Source organism: Procambarus clarkii, chromosome 11, assembly GCF_040958095.1.
Source record: "Procambarus clarkii isolate CNS0578487 chromosome 11, FALCON_Pclarkii_2.0, whole genome shotgun sequence".
NCBI classification, from domain to species: domain Eukaryota; kingdom Metazoa; phylum Arthropoda; class Malacostraca; order Decapoda; family Cambaridae; genus Procambarus; species Procambarus clarkii.
In genome coordinates this window covers 29845661-29861497 of record NC_091160.1, presented here as the reverse complement: position 1 = coordinate 29861497, position 15837 = coordinate 29845661, and positions in this window count along the sequence as shown.

Here is a 15837-nt window from a genome sequence, read left to right as displayed (position 1 = left end):
CTCCAACAATAACTGAATGACTCCAACAATAACTGAATGACTCCAACAATAACTGAATGACTCCAACAATAACTGAATGACTCCAACAATAACTGAATGACTCCAACATTAACTGAATGACTCCTACAATAACTGAATGACTCCAACAATAACTGAATGACTCCAACAATAACTGAATGACTCCAACAATAACTGAATGACTCCAACAATAACTGAATGACTCCAACAATAACTGAATGACTCCAACAATAACTGAATGACTCCAACAATAACTGAATGACTCCAACAATAACTGAATGACTCCAACAATAACTGAATGTCTTCAACAATAACTGAATGACTCCTACAATAACTGAATGACTCCAACAATAACTGAATGACTCCAACAATAACTGAATGTCTCCAACAATAACTGAATGACTCCAACAATAACTGAATGACTCCTACAATAACTGAATGACTCCTACAATAACTGAATGACTCCAACAATAACTGAATGACTCCTACAATAACTGAATGACTCCAACAATAACTGAATGACTCCAACAATAACTGAATGACTCCTACAATAACTGAATGACTCCTACAATAACTGAAAGACTCCTACAATAACTGAATGACTCCTACAATAACTGAATGACTCTAACAATAACTGAATGACTCCAACAACATTAGAAAATATTTATTATTTTTGTTAAGAACAGTAGAGAACATATATAAATACATATCGGAAAGGAACACTTGTACGTGCCTAGTAAACTTTTGTTTTCCAGCAGTCTCCTGGACGTTGTCTTCCAGCAGACACCTGGACGGTGTCTTCCAGCAGTCTCCTGGACGTTGTCTTCCAGCAGACACCTGGACGGTGTCTTCCAGCAGACACCTGGACGGTGTCTTCCCACAGACACCTGGACGGTGTCTTCCAGCAGACACCTGGACGTTGTCTTCCAGCAGACACCTGGACGGTGTCTTCCAGCAGACACCTGGACGGTGTCTTCCAGCAGACAACTGGACGGTGTCTTCCAGCAGTCTCCTGGACGTTGTCTTCCAGCAGACACCTGGACGGTGTCTTCCAGCAGACACCTGGACGGTATCTTCCCACAGACACCTGGACGGTGTCTTCCAGCAGACACCTGGACGTTGTCTTCCAGCAGACACCTGGACGGTGTCTTCCAGCAGACACCTGGACGGTGTCTTCCAGCAGACACCTGGACGGTGTCTTCCAGCAGACACCTGGACGGTGTCTTCCAGCAGACACCTGGACGGTGTCTTCCAGCAGACACCTGGACGGTGTCTTCCAGCAGACACCTGGACGGTGTCTTCCCACAGACACCTGGACGGTGTCTTCCAGCAGACACCTGGACGTTGTCTTCCAGCAGACACCTGGACGGTGTCTTCCAGCAGACACCTGGACGGTGTCTTCCAGCAGACACCTGGACGGTGTCTTCCAGCAGACACCTGGACAGTGTCTTCCAGCACACACCTGGACGGTGTCTTCCAGCAGACACCTGGACGGTGTCTTCCAGCAGACACCTGGACGGTGTCTTCCAGCAGACACCTGGACGGTGTCTTCCAGCAGACACCTGGACGGTGTCTTCCAGCAGACACCTGGACGGTGTCTTCCCACAGACACCTGGACGGTGTCTTCCAGCAGACACCTGGACGTTGTCTTCCAGCAGACACCTGGACGGTGTCTTCCAGCAGACACCTGGACGGTGTCTTCCAGCAGACACCTGGACAGTGTCTTCCAGCACACACCTGGACGGTGTCTTCCAGCAGACACCTGGACGGTGTCTTCCAGCAGACACCTGGACGGTGTCTTCCAGCAGACACCTGGAGGAGTCAGATAAACTAGGGTGCAATAAAGGGTTACTCAAGGGTTCTACATAAGGACAATGTACAATATTGTAACACGGGTTTAATACTGGCGATTTCTCCTGATAATTACCCCTTATCGTGATGCTCTGTGTGACAGATGTTTACCGTATTGGCTATTACGTCTCTAGGGGGTAATATATGCTGCTCAAGTTTGATTAACAAGAAATTGGGACTGATGTTCCGTATTCAAATTAACCAAATCACAAAACTTTTATCCGTAAATGAATGTACATTTATAATTGGGAACGTTTACGTAAAAAACTACACAAATATTACATAAAAGTGGCACAATAACAGCACAATAGGTAGACGTTATTTTTATATAAATCAGTAACTGTAGCACCAAAAACTTTCACAAATCATTACCAGCCTAAATCAAACTGTCACTTCTGGCACTCTATGTTCTAATGAGGTAACAACAGTAGTGATTTTAGACGTTGATCGATTGCCTTCCTTGGACGTTCGTAAGACATTATTTTATATATTATATATATATATATATATATATATATATATATATATATATATATATATATATATATATATATATGTATGCAGAGGGTTAAGGCGTACCTGTTATGCCAGTTGCTGGAAGGCTTCTGTGCTGGCTAGGGTTCGAGTCTCCTGGTGGGAAAGTGTTCTAAAGTTGTATATATATATATATATATATATATATATATATATATATATATATATATATATATATATATATAAATGGAAATGTTGATTTTGCATGACCGCTAATCTCCGAAAGTTCTTCACCGATTGCTTTGAAATTTTGACACAACGTTGCATTCGAATAGGAGCGTCTTTTTATATACCTACTAAGAAGCCACCCCTCTGATGGGTAAAAACATGCGTTTTTGAAAAACAGCGCCATCTGTTGCACATAATAGTAACATGCACGCTATACTAAATATGCCACGAATTCCATTTCAATGTTTCCGATTGCATTGATAAATTAGATTTTCATAGATTTCTTTTTTTTTTTTATTATTTTTTGTGTGACATTGTGTTGGAATTGAGCTGTGTTGTTTACCATACCATTCATTTCGTAAGTATAAGTATAGATGCCACACCTGTGACAGGTAAAACTATGCATTTCTTGAAAAACAGCGCCATCCGATGCACGTAAGAGCAACACACATGCTATACTAAATATGTTACAATTCTATTTCAATGTTTCTGATTACATTGATAAATTAAATTTTCATAGATTTTGATTTATTTTCATTTTGATTTAGCCTGTAGCATCTGTCTAACTCCCAGGTACCTATTTTCTGCTAGGTATTAGGGGGCATCAAGGTGAAAGAAACTCTTCACATTTGTTTCCGCCATAACCCGGGATCGATCCCGGGTCCCTAGGTCTACGCATCCAAAGCATTTTCCACTCAGCCACTAGGCGCCAAGTGGTGGTGGGAGGCTAGTGTGTGAGTGAGTGAGCGTGAGTGCGGGTGTGAGTGAGAGCTGAGGATGAGTGAGGGTGTGTGAGTGTGAGTGAGAGTGAGGGGGGGGGGAGTGAGCGTGAGTGAGGGTGAGTGGAGGAGGCAGGAGGCGAGGCTGAGTGAGGGTGAGTGGAGGAGACAGGAGGCGAGGCTCCTCCACACATATTTTACCTCACCTTTAGTTCAACATTTCAAACATTTTCTTTATGATGACGCAAATCAGGAAGAGATGCCCCAGAGGTCACCAGAGACCCGGGTGACTGTGGGAGGGGTGGTGGTGGGAGGCTAGTGTGGGAGGGGTAGTGGTGGTGGGAGGCTAGTGTGGGAGGGGTAGTGGTGGTGGGAGGCTAGTGTGGGAGGGGTGGTGGTGGTGGGAGGGTAGTGTGGGAGGGGTGGTGGTGGTGGGAGGCTAGTGTGGGAGGGGTGGTGGTGGTGAGAGGGTAGTGTGGGAGGGGTGGTGGTGGTGGGAGGCTAGTGTGGGAGGGGTGGTGGTGGTGGGAGGGTAGTGTGGGAGGGGTGGTAGTGGGAGGCTAGTGTGGGAGGGGTGGTAGTGGGAGGCTAGTGTGGGAGGGGTGGTGGTGGGAGGCTAGTGTGGGAGGGGTGGTGGTGGTGGGAGGCTACTGTGGGGGGGTGGTGGTGGTGGGAGGCTAGTGTGGGAGGGGTGGTGGTGGGAGGTGACTGTGGGAGAGGTGGTGGTGGTGGGAGGCTAGTGTGGGAGGGGTGGTGGTGGGAGGCTAGTGTGGGAGGGGTGGTGGTGGTGGGAGGGTAGTGTGGGAGGGGTGGTGGTGGTGGGAGGGTAGTGTGGGAGGGGTGGTGGTGGGAGGCTTGTGTGGGAGGGGTGGTGGTGGTGGGAGGGTAGTGTGGGAGAGGTGGTGGTGTTGGGAGGGTAGTGTGGGAGGGGTGGTAGTGGGAGGCTAGTGTGGGAAGGGTGGTGGTGGGAGGCTAGTGTGGGAGGAGTGGTAGTGGGAGGCTAGTGTGGGAGGGGTGGTGGTGGTTGGAGGTTACTGTGGGAGGGGTGGTGGTGGTGGGAGGGTAGTGTGGGAGGGGTGGTGGTGGGAGGCTAGTGTGGGAGGGGTGGTGGTGGTGGGAGGCTAGTGTGGGAGGAGTGGTAGTGGGAGGCTAGTGTGGGAGGGATGGTGGTGGGAGGCTAGTGTGGGAGGGGTGGTAGTGGGAGGCTAGTGTGGGAGGGGTGGTGGTGGTTGGAGGTTACTGTGGGAGGGGTGGTGGTGGTGGGAGGGTAGTGTGGGAGGGGTGGTGGTGGGAGGCTAGTGTGGGAGGGGTGGTGGTGGTGGGAGGCTAGTGTGGGAGGTGTTGTGGTGGAAGGCTAGTGTGGGACGGATGGTGGTAGGAGGCTAGTGTGGGAGGGGTGGTGGTGAGAGGCTAGTGTGGGAGGGGTGGTAGTGGGAGGCTATTGTGGGAGGGGTGGTGGTGGGAGGGTAGTGTGGGAGGGGTGGTAGTGGGAGGCTAGTGTAGGAGGGGTGGTGGTGGGAGGGTAGTGTGGGAGGGGTTGTAGTGGGAGGCTAGTGTGGGAGGGGTGGTGGTGGGAGGGTAGTGTGGGAGGGGTGGTGGTGGTGGGAGGCTAGTGTGGGAGGGGTGGTGGTGGTGGGAGGCTAGTGTGGGAGGGGTGGTGGTGGGAAGCTAGTGTGGGAGGGGTGGTGGTGGGAGGTTAGTGTGGAAGGGGTGGTGGTGGGAGGCTAGTGTGGGAGGGGTGGTAGTGGGAGGCTAGTGTGGGAGGGGTGGTGGTGGGAGGCTAGTGTGGGAGGGGTGGTGGTGGGAGGTTAGTGAGGGAGGGGTGGTGGTGGGAGGCTAGTGTGGGAGGGGTGGTGGTGGTGGGAGGCTAGTGTGGGAGGGGTGGTGGTAGTGGGAGGCTAGTGTGGGAGGGATGGTGGTGGGAGGCTAGTGTGGGAGGGGTGGTGGTGGTGGGAGGCTAGTGTGGGAGGGGTGGTGGTGGGAGGCTTGTGTGGGACGGGTGGTGGTGGTGGGAGGCTAGTGTGGGAGGGGTGGTGGTGGTGGGAGGCTAGTGTGGGAGGGGTGGTGGTAGTGGGAGGCTAGTGTGGGAGGGGTGGTGGTGGTGGGAGGCTAGTGTGGGAGGGGTGGTGGTAGTGGGAGGCTAGTGTGGGAGGGGTGGTGGTGGTGGGAGGCTAGTGTGGGAGGGGTGGTGGTGGGAGGCTAGTGTGGGAGGGGTGGTGGTGGTGGGAGGCTAGTGTGGGAGGGGTGGTGGTGGGAGGCTAGTGTGGGAGGGGTGGTGGTGGGAGGCTAGAGTGGGAGGGGTGGTGGTGGTGGGGGGCTAATGTGGGAGGGGTGGTGGTGGTGGGAGGCTAGTGTGGGAGGGGTGGTGGTGGTGGGAGGCTTGTGTGGGAGGGGTGGTGGTGGGAGGCTAGTGTGGGAGGGGTGGTGGTGGTGGGAGGCTAGTGTGGGAGGGGTGGTGGTAGTGGGAGGCTAGTGTGGGAGGGATGGTGGTGGGAGGCTAGTGTGGGAGGGGTGGTGGTGGTGGGAGGCTAGTGAGGAAGGGATGGTGGTGGGAGGCTAGTGTGGGAGGGGTGGTGGTGGTGGGAGGTTAGTGAGGGAGGGGTGGTGGTGGGAGGCTAGTGTGGGAGGGGTGGTGGTGGTGGGAGGCTAGTGTGGGAGGGGTGGTGGTAGTGGGAGGCTAGTGTGGGAGGGGTGGTGGTGGTGGGAGGCTAGTGTGGGAGGGGTGGTGGTAGTGGGAGGCTAGTGTGGGAGGGATGGTGGTGGGAGGCTAGTGTGGGAGGGGTGGTGGTGGTGGGAGGCTAGTGTGGGAGGGGTGGTGGTGGTGGGAGGCTAGTGTGGGAGGGGTGGTGGTGGGAGGCTAGTGTGGGAGGGGTGGTGGTAGTGGGAGGCTAGTGTGGGAGGGATGGTGGTGGGAGGCTAGTGTGGGAGGGGTGGTGGTAGTGGGAGGCTAGTGTGGGAGGGATGGTGGTGGGAGGCTAGTGTGGGAGGGGTGGTGGTGGTGGGAGGCTAGTGTGGGAGGGGTGGTGGTGGTGGGAGGCTTGTGTGGGACGGGTGGTGGTGGTGGGAGGCTAGTGTGGGAGGGGTGGTGGTGGGAGGCTAGTGTGGGAGGGGTGGTGGTGGTGGGAGGGTAGTGTGGGAGGGGTGGTGGTGGGAAGCTAGTGTGGGAGGGGTGGTGGTGGGAGGCTAGTGAGGGAGGGATGGTGGTGGGAAGCTAGTGTGGGAGGGGTGGTGGTGGGAGGCTAGTGTGGGAGGGGTGGTGGTGGTGGGAGGGTAGTGTGGGAGGGGTGGTGGTAGTGGGAGGGTAGTGTGGGAGGGGTGGTGGTGGTGGGAGGCTAGTGTGGGAGGGGTGGTGGTGGGAAGCTAGTGTGGGAGGGGTGGTGGTGGGAGGCTAGTGAGGGAGGGATGGTGGTGGGAAGCTAGTGTGGGAGGGGTGGTGGTGGGAGGCTAGTGTGGGAGGGGTGGTGGTGGGAGGCTAGTGTGGGAGGGGAGGTGGTGGTGGGAGGCTAGTGTGGGAGGGGTGGTGGTGGGAGGTTAGTGAGGGAGGGGTGGTGGTGGGAGGTTAGAGTGGGAGGGGTGGTGGTGGGAGGCAGTAGTAGGGAGGAAGAGCCAGCGGCCCTTTTTTTTTTTGGAGAGAGGACCCCTGTGGACTGTAAGAGCCAGCGGCCCTTTTTTTTTTTTGGAGAGAGGACCCCTGTGGACTGTAAGAGCCAGCGGCCCTTTTTTTTTTTTGGAGAGAGGACCCCTGTGGACTGTAAGAGCCAGCGGCCCTTTTTTTTGGGGGGGCAAATATCGTGTGTGGATCTTCGGGGTTTTCATGTGAATTTGTGCAGTCACAGATTTAGAATTAGGGAATTCTTATAATGAAAAATAATGTCATACGAGTTTGCTAAAGTTCTTATAAGAAAAATAATTTCCGAGACTTAGAAGTTTGTTAAGGCCTTATGGGAGAAATTCTAATAACGTGTGTAGCACTTTAGGGCTTCCAGGAGAACTCTACGGACATATTTTACATGTTTTCAACTTACAAAATCGTCTATGTAAGCCTTAGTTATTCATATAAATTTAGAAAATCACCTGTGTAAGTCATTGTTTTCAGGGTTTCGTACATCACACCCCCCTCCCTCCCCCCTTACCTCGCAATCTCTCGCGTCACCTTTATTTACTTTACGCCCGGACAGCCAGACCTCTTATCTTATGTTATCTTCTCATAATATCTCAACCGTCCCTCCTCTCTCTCTCTCTCTCGTTTCATTCAGTTCAGTTCAACTATTTTCCAACATCGTATGTTTGCTCCTTTTCATTAAGCAAGTCAGTATGTTTGCTCCTTTTCATTAAGCAAGTCAGTTTTACACAAATAAATCATGTTAGTAAGCAAGTTCTAGCTCACGTTCCCCACCTTAGTCCCCTGTCGTATAAAGAATACTATCATTCCAATCCCTCTAAAATTTAAAAATAATCATATTTCAAATGTAGTTCAATACAGTAATTAGTTACCAAGCTCCAGCTCTTGTCCTCCGCCTTAGCTCTCTCTCGTATCTTCGTTAGTATCAGTCCAATTTCCCTGAAATTTCTACCCTCTGTATTTCAGACATAGTTTAGTAAATGCAAACAATTATCAAACTCTAGCTCTTGTCCCCAGCTTAGTTCATTTGTACAAAATCATTAGTAACAGTCCAAATTCCCTGAGATTTTTAGCCTCTGTATTTCAGACACCGTAAATAAGATCAAAACAGTTACCAAGCTCCAGCTCTTGTCCTCCGCCTTAGCTCTCTCTCGTATCTTCGTTAGTAACAGATCAATTCCCCTGAAATTTCTACCCTCTGTATTTCAGACACCGTAAATAAAATCAAGTCAGTTATCGAGCTCCAGCTCTCGTCCCCGCCTTAATTCTCTTTCGTATCTTTGTAAATAACCCATCAATTTCCCTAAAATTAAAAAGCAGACATACTTCAAAGTTAGTAAATAAGATCAAGTCAGTTACTGAGCTCCAGCTCTCGTCCCCGCCTTAGTTCTCTTTCATATCTTTGTAAATAAACCATCAATTTCCCTGAAATTTTTTACCCTCTGTATTTCAGACATAGTAAATATGAAGTAGACAATTATAAAACTAGCTCTTGTCCTCTGTCCAAGCTCACTTTTGTAAAATCATTACTCTCAGTCCAAATCACCCAACTACATTTTCAGACATAGTAAATAAAAACCAGTTCAGTTATCAAGTTTCAACTCTTGTGCCCCAGCTTAGTTCATTTGTGCAAGTTCTTTATTTTCCAACTAAATCACCCTGAGATTTAAGATCACCTTATTTTCTAACGTAGTAAAATTAATCTGGACATTAGCAAAGCTCCATTTCCTCAGCCTTAGATCATCAGACATAAATATATTCGATCAAGTCCCTCTCCAGCCTATCTGTTTATCTGAGTAATTACTTTACCCTTCTCATCCCCAACGTATCAATCCCCCAACGTATCAAAACCTTCAATAATCATACTGTATTTGCATATTTTCTCTATATTCAGCTGCGTTCTTGACATTTGTCCATGTTTTCTGTGTTCATTCCATGTTCTACAAATGTTCACAGTCCCATTCAGTTCATATTTTCACAAGTATCTCCATTTTTTCTGTAATCTTTCTCTTAGTCTCATTACTTTCTCTACAAATTCTAGTCATATTTTCTATGTTTTCATATTCATCACATGTTCTCTTTTACAACTTTTATACTCAATATTCATGCTAACTTCCATATTTTGTGTTCTTTGTCAATATTCATGTTCCTCTACAAGTTCATGTTCCTCACAAGATCACTTCGTTTTTTCACCTTCACTTACATGTTTTCTACATTCTTTGTCATATTCTCCATGTTCTTCACAAGTCCATTGTTCATTCTTTGTAATCCCTATTCTCCTTATCATGTTTTCATGTTCTCTGTAAGTTCATATTCCCAGCATGTTCACTGTATTCATCAACTTTTCTTACATGTGTTCTTTGCCATGTTCCCCATATGTTCTCTGGGTTTTCCCCTTACATGTTATTTAACGTTCCTTAACTAAAAAAATCTTTCGCCAATCAACTAAAACATAGTCACTTTCGTCATTTCTCAACTAAACCTATTATCCAGTCAACTAAAAATAGTCAGAAATATCCTCGTTCAACACTGTTCTTAACTAAAACAACCTTTCTCTTAGCTAAAAATTGTCAAAGGAAACTTTTTCAGCACTTTCTTAACAGGCGCTATGTTTCATCAACTAAAAATAATAACTTTCATCATTTCTTAACTAAACTTATTCCCTAGTCATCAGAAAATAACCGTGTTCTTCATGTTTCATTGTCATTTCATAACTAAAATTATCTGCCAATCATCAGAAAAAGTCATGTTCATCATGTTTTGGCTTTTGCTCAACTAAAAGTATTCATCGGTCAACTAAAAATAGTTACTTCATCATGTTTCCTTGTCATTTCTTAACTGAAATATCACTTCTCTCATCTGAAAATAGTCAGGATTAACCTCATTCAACACCGTTCTTAACTAAAAACAACCTTTCGCTTAGCTAAAAATTGTCAAAGGAAACTTCTTTCATCATTTCGTAACAGCCATTATCCATCGTCAAGTAGGAAAATATAGTCAAAGATATCTATCATCGTCGTTCTTAACTGACATTTATACTTTGTGGAGCACTAAAATAGTCACTGTCGTCATATTTGTCTTTTTCCTCAACTAAAAGAGTAAAATGTAACTTTTTCAACACTTTCGTAACTAAAATTATATGTCGCTAAGTAAGAAAAAATAGTCAAATGTAACTTTTTTCAACACTTTCGTAACTAAAATTATATGTCGCTAAGTAAGAAAAATAGTCAAAGGTGCTCTCCGTTACACCAAAGTTACTCTTCGATAAATCAAAGACACTCTTCAATACATCAAGGACTTACTCAAAGACACCAAAGTTACACTCTAAGACATCCTTCGAGACATCAAAGACTTCCTTAAGACTTCAATGGGACTCTTCCATTCATCAAAGACATTCTCTAAGCCCTCAAAGTTATTCTCAGCACAATCAAAAGTTATTCCGAGACAACAAAAGTTATTCTCAGAACAATCAAAAGTTATTCCAAGACAACAAAAGTCATTCTCAGAGCTATCAAAATTATTCTCGGAGTCATCAAAAGGTATTCTCTAACTCACTTTGGTCATTAAAGTTAATTTCTATGTTATAAAAGTTTGTCTCAGAGACATCTAAAGTTAATCTTAGAGTTATCAAATGTAATCTCTAACTCTCTTTTGTTCATCAAAGTTGATCTCAGAGTTAGCAAAGGTAATCTCTAACTCACTCTCGTTCATCAAAGTTGTTTCAAAGACATCAAAGTTATTCAAAGAGCTAACAAAAGTTATTCTCAGAGTCACCTTCGTTCTTCAGAGAAACTTTCCAAAACATCTTTATTCATCAAAGTTATTCTCAGAGGCATAAAAGTCATTCTCAGAGCTATCAAACTTGTTCTCAAAGTCATCAAACTTATTCACAGAGTCGTCAAAGTTAATCCAAGACATCTTCGTTCTTAAAAGTTATTCTCAGAGACATCTAAAGTTATTCTTTAAGACAACAAAGTCTTTCTCAGAGTCATCAAAGTTATTCTCAGAGTCACCTTTGTTATTCAAAGAAGCCTTCCGAGACATCCTCGTTCAACAAAAACTGTCCTCAGAGCCATCAAAAAGTTAAATACAGTCGTCAAAGTTATTCTCTAAGTATCTTTTCGTTCATCAGAGAAGCTTTCTAAGACATCTTTGTTCATCCAAGTTGTTCTCTAAGACATCAATCTTGTTCTCTAAGACATCAAAGATGTTCTCTAAATCATAAAGTTAATCTCTAAGTTACCTTCGTTCGTCAGAGAAACTTTCCAAAACATCTTTGTTCATCAAACTTGTTTTCAAAGTCATCAAAAGTTAATCTAAGACATCTTTTTTCATCAAAGTTATTTTCAGAGACATCTAAAGTTATTATGTAAGACATAAAAGTTATTCTCAGAGTCATCAAATGTTATTCTCGAAGTCATCAAAGATATTTTCAGAGACATCTAAAGTTAATTTCTATGTTATAAAAGTTATTCTCAGAGACATCTAAAGTTAATCTTGGTCATCAAAGTTGTTCTCTAAACATCAATGTTGTTCTCCAAGACATCAAAGATGTTCTCAAAATCATAAAAGTTATTCCCAGAGCTATCAAAGTTATTCTCAAAGTCATCAAAGTTATTCAAAGAGCTAACAAAAGTTATTCTCTAAGTAACCTTTCGTTCATCAGAGAAGCTTTCTAAGACATCTTCGTTCATCAATGTTGATCTCTAAGTCACCTTGGTTCATCAAAGAAACTCTCCTTCTTCCATCAAGTTATACTTTAAGACAACATTGTTGTTCTCTAAGACATCTTCAGGCATAAAATTTCTCTCCAAATGTAACTAGTTCAGCTTTTCATATCAAACTTACACTTCTGTTAAATATATTTTCTTAGACATTTTACCTTTTAAACTGTTCTCTGAACTACACTGTTCAAACCTACGTAACCTATCCTCTCCACCCAATGTTACTTAGTTAACGTAACGTTCCTAAACCTAACTTTACCTATCCTAACATAACTTACCTTACCTTACCTATCTTACCTAACTTTACCTATCTTACCTAACTTTACCTATCTTACCTAACTTAACCTGCATAACCTAACTTTACCTATGTTACCTTACCTTACCTAACTTAACTTTCATAACCTAACTTTACCTATGTTACCTTACCTTACCTACCTTTCCTAACTTAACCTGCTTAACCTATCTTACCTATCTTACCTAACTTTACCTATCTTACCTAACTTAACTTTCATATCCTAACTTAACTTACCTAACTTATTCTGCTTAACATAACTTACCTTACCTTCCCTATCTTACCTAACTTTACCTATCCTATCCTAACCTAACTTGTCTTACCTAACTTAATCTTACTTTCCCAAACTGATGTATCCTAACTTATCTAGTCCAACCAGACATGATCTAACTTAAGTATTCCTTCTTGTCTTTGTGTTTCGTCAATCATTGTCTCATATTCATTTACTCATTTCATTAGTTAATTTCTCAAATGGTCACTTATGCATTTCAAGTGCTATTTGTTAGAGATTGGATATTTAAGCATTTCAAAGAATTTTTGTTATATATGGGCATTTACTCATTTCAAGGGATAATTTCTCAAATGGACGTTTTTGCATTTCAAGTGTTATTTGTTTAAGATTGGATATTTAAGCATTTCAAAGAATTATAATTTCTCAAATGGACGTTTTTGCATTTCAAGTGCTATTTGTTAGAGATTGGATATTTAAGCATTTCAAAGAATTTTTGTTATATATGGGCATTTACTCATTTCAAGGGATAATTTCTCAAATGGACGTTTTTGCATTTCAAGTGTTATTTGTTTAAGATTGGGTATTTAACCATTTCAAAGGATTTTTGTTATATATGGGAACTTACTCGTTTCAAGGGCCAATTTCTCAAATGGTCATTTTTGCAGATCAAGGGTTATTTGTTAAAGTTCATCAAGTTGCCCATAAGTTGTATTTAGTAGGTTCTATCTTATGTTCTTATTCCCCAACCCCTTAACCTAACCTCTTGTAATCTTAGTGTATTTAGTAGGTTCTATCTTATGTTCTTATTCCCCAACCCCTTAACCTAACCTCTTGTAATCTTAGTGTATTTAGTAGGTTCTATCTTATGTTCTTATTCCCCAACCCTTTAACCTAACCTTTCAGATGTAGTTTGTTGAATATATTATCCTTTTCCTAACCTTTCTGATGTAGTTTTGTTTCTCCTTTTTGTATATTTTTACCCAAACCCACCATCCCACTTAACCTTCTTTCCTTCTTTACTTTGTTTTCACATATAAGTTCATTCTTTATCATAGTAATAATAAAATTACAATAGTAAAGAATCAGATCTACTAAGACTTGAAATTGAGAAACAAGAGCTCAAGGGAGTGAGAGCATGAAAGAAGAGCAAGGAGTAAGAGAGAGGGCGGAAGAAAATGGGACCAAAGAAGAGAGAATGAGAGAGAGTGTGGGCATGGGAGCACTAAGACTTGAATTGAGAAAAAGAAAAACTAAGTGAATGAGAATGAGGGTGTGAGAATGGGAGCAATAAGACTTGAATTTGAGAAACAAGAGAGCATTTGAGCAAATGAGGGAGAGAGAGGGGGAGGAAGAGAGAGAATAAGGGAGAGAGATAGAAAAGGAGGGTTAGAAGGAGTAGGAGAATCAAAGTAAAGAAGGAAAGATGGTTTGGGTAAAAATATACAAAAAGGAGAAACAAAACTACATCAGAAAGGTTAGGAAAAGGATAATATATTCAACAAACTACATCTGAAAGGTTAGGTTAAAGGGTTGGGGAATAAGAACATAAGATAGAACCTACTAAATACACTAAGATTACAAGAGGTTAGGTTAAGGGGTTGGGGAATAAGAACATAAGATAGAACCTACTAAATACACTAAGATTACAAGAGGTTAGGTTAAGGGGTTGGGGAATAAGAACATAAGATAGAACCTACTAAATACAACTTATGGGCAACTTGATGAACTTTAACAAATAACCCTTGATCTGCAAAAATGACCTTTGAGAAATTGGCCCTTGAAACGAGTAAGTTCCCATATATAACAAAAATCCTTTGAAATGGTTAAATACCCAATCTTAAACAAATAACACTTGAAATGCAAAAACGTCCATTTGAGAAATTATCCCTTGAAATGAGTAAATGCCCATATATAACAAAAATTCTTTGAAATGCTTAAATATCCAATCTCTAACAAATAGCACTTGAAATGCAAAAACGTCCATTTGAGAAATTATAATTCTTTGAAATGCTTAAATATCCAATCTTAAACAAATAACACTTGAAATGCAAAAACGTCCATTTGAGAAATTATCCCTTGAAATGAGTAAATGCCCATATATAACAAAAATTCTTTGAAATGCTTAAATATCCAATCTCTAACAAATAGCACTTGAAATGCATAAGTGACCATTTGAGAAATTAACTAATGAAATGAGTAAATGAATATGAGACAATGATTGACGAAACACAAAGACAAGAAGGAATACTTAAGTTAGATCATGTCTGGTTGGACTAGATAAGTTAGGATACATCAGTTTGGGAAAGTAAGATTAAGTTAGGTAAGACAAGTTAGGTTAGGATAGGATAGGTAAAGTTAGGTAAGATAGGGAAGGTAAGGTAAGTTATGTTAAGCAGAATAAGTTAGGTAAGTTAAGTTAGGATATGAAAGTTAAGTTAGGTAAGATAGGTAAAGTTAGGTAAGATAGGTAAGATAGGTTAAGCAGGTTAAGTTAGGAAAGGTAGGTAAGGTAAGGTAACATAGGTAAAGTTAGGTTATGAAAGTTAAGTTAGGTAAGGTAAGGTAACATAGGTAAAGTTAGGTTATGCAGGTTAAGTTAGGTAAGATAGGTAAAGTTAGGTAAGATAGGTAAAGTTAGGTAAGATAGGTAAGGTAAGGTAAGTTATGTTAGGATAGGTAAAGTTAGGTTTAGGAACGTTACGTTAACTAAGTAACATTGGGTGGAGAGGATAGGTTACGTAGGTTTGAACAGTGTAGTTCAGAGAACAGTTTAAAAGGTAAAATGTCTAAGAAAATATATTTAACAGAAGTGTAAGTTTGATATGAAAAGCTGAACTAGTTACATTTGGAGAGAAATTTTATGCCTGAAGATGTCTTAGAGAACAACAATGTTGTCTTAAAGTATAACTTGATGGAAGAAGGAGAGTTTCTTTGATGAACCAAGGTGACTTAGAGATCAACATTGATGAACGAAGATGTCTTAGAAAGCTTCTCTGATGAACGAAAGGTTACTTAGAGAATAACTTTTGTTAGCTCTTTGAATAACTTTGATGACTTTGAGAATAACTTTGATAGCTCTGGGAATAACTTTTATGATTTTGAGAACATCTTTGATGTCTTGGAGAACAACATTGATGTTTAGAGAACAACTTTGATGACCAAGATTAACTTTAGATGTCTCTGAGAATAACATTTGATGACTCTGAGAATAACTTTTATGTCTTACATAATAACTTTAGATGTCTCTGAAAATAACTTTGATGAAAAAAGATGTCTTAGATTAACTTTTGATGACTTTGAAAACAAGTTTGATGAACAAAGATGTTTTGGAAAGTTTCTCTGACGAACGAAGGTAACTTAGAGATTAACTTTATGATTTAGAGAACATCTTTGATGTCTTAGAGAACAAGATTGATGTCTTAGAGAACAACTTGGATGAACAAAGATGTCTTAGAAAGCTTCTCTGATGAACGAAAAGATACTTAGAGAATAACTTTGACGACTGTATTTAACTTTTTGATGGCTCTGAGGACAGTTTTTGTTGAACGAGGATGTCTCGGAAGGCTTCTTTGAATAACAAAGGTGACTCTGAGAATAACTTTGATGACTCTGAGAAAGACTTTGTTGTCTTAAAGAATAACTTTAGATGTCTCTGAGAATAACTTTTAAGAACGAAG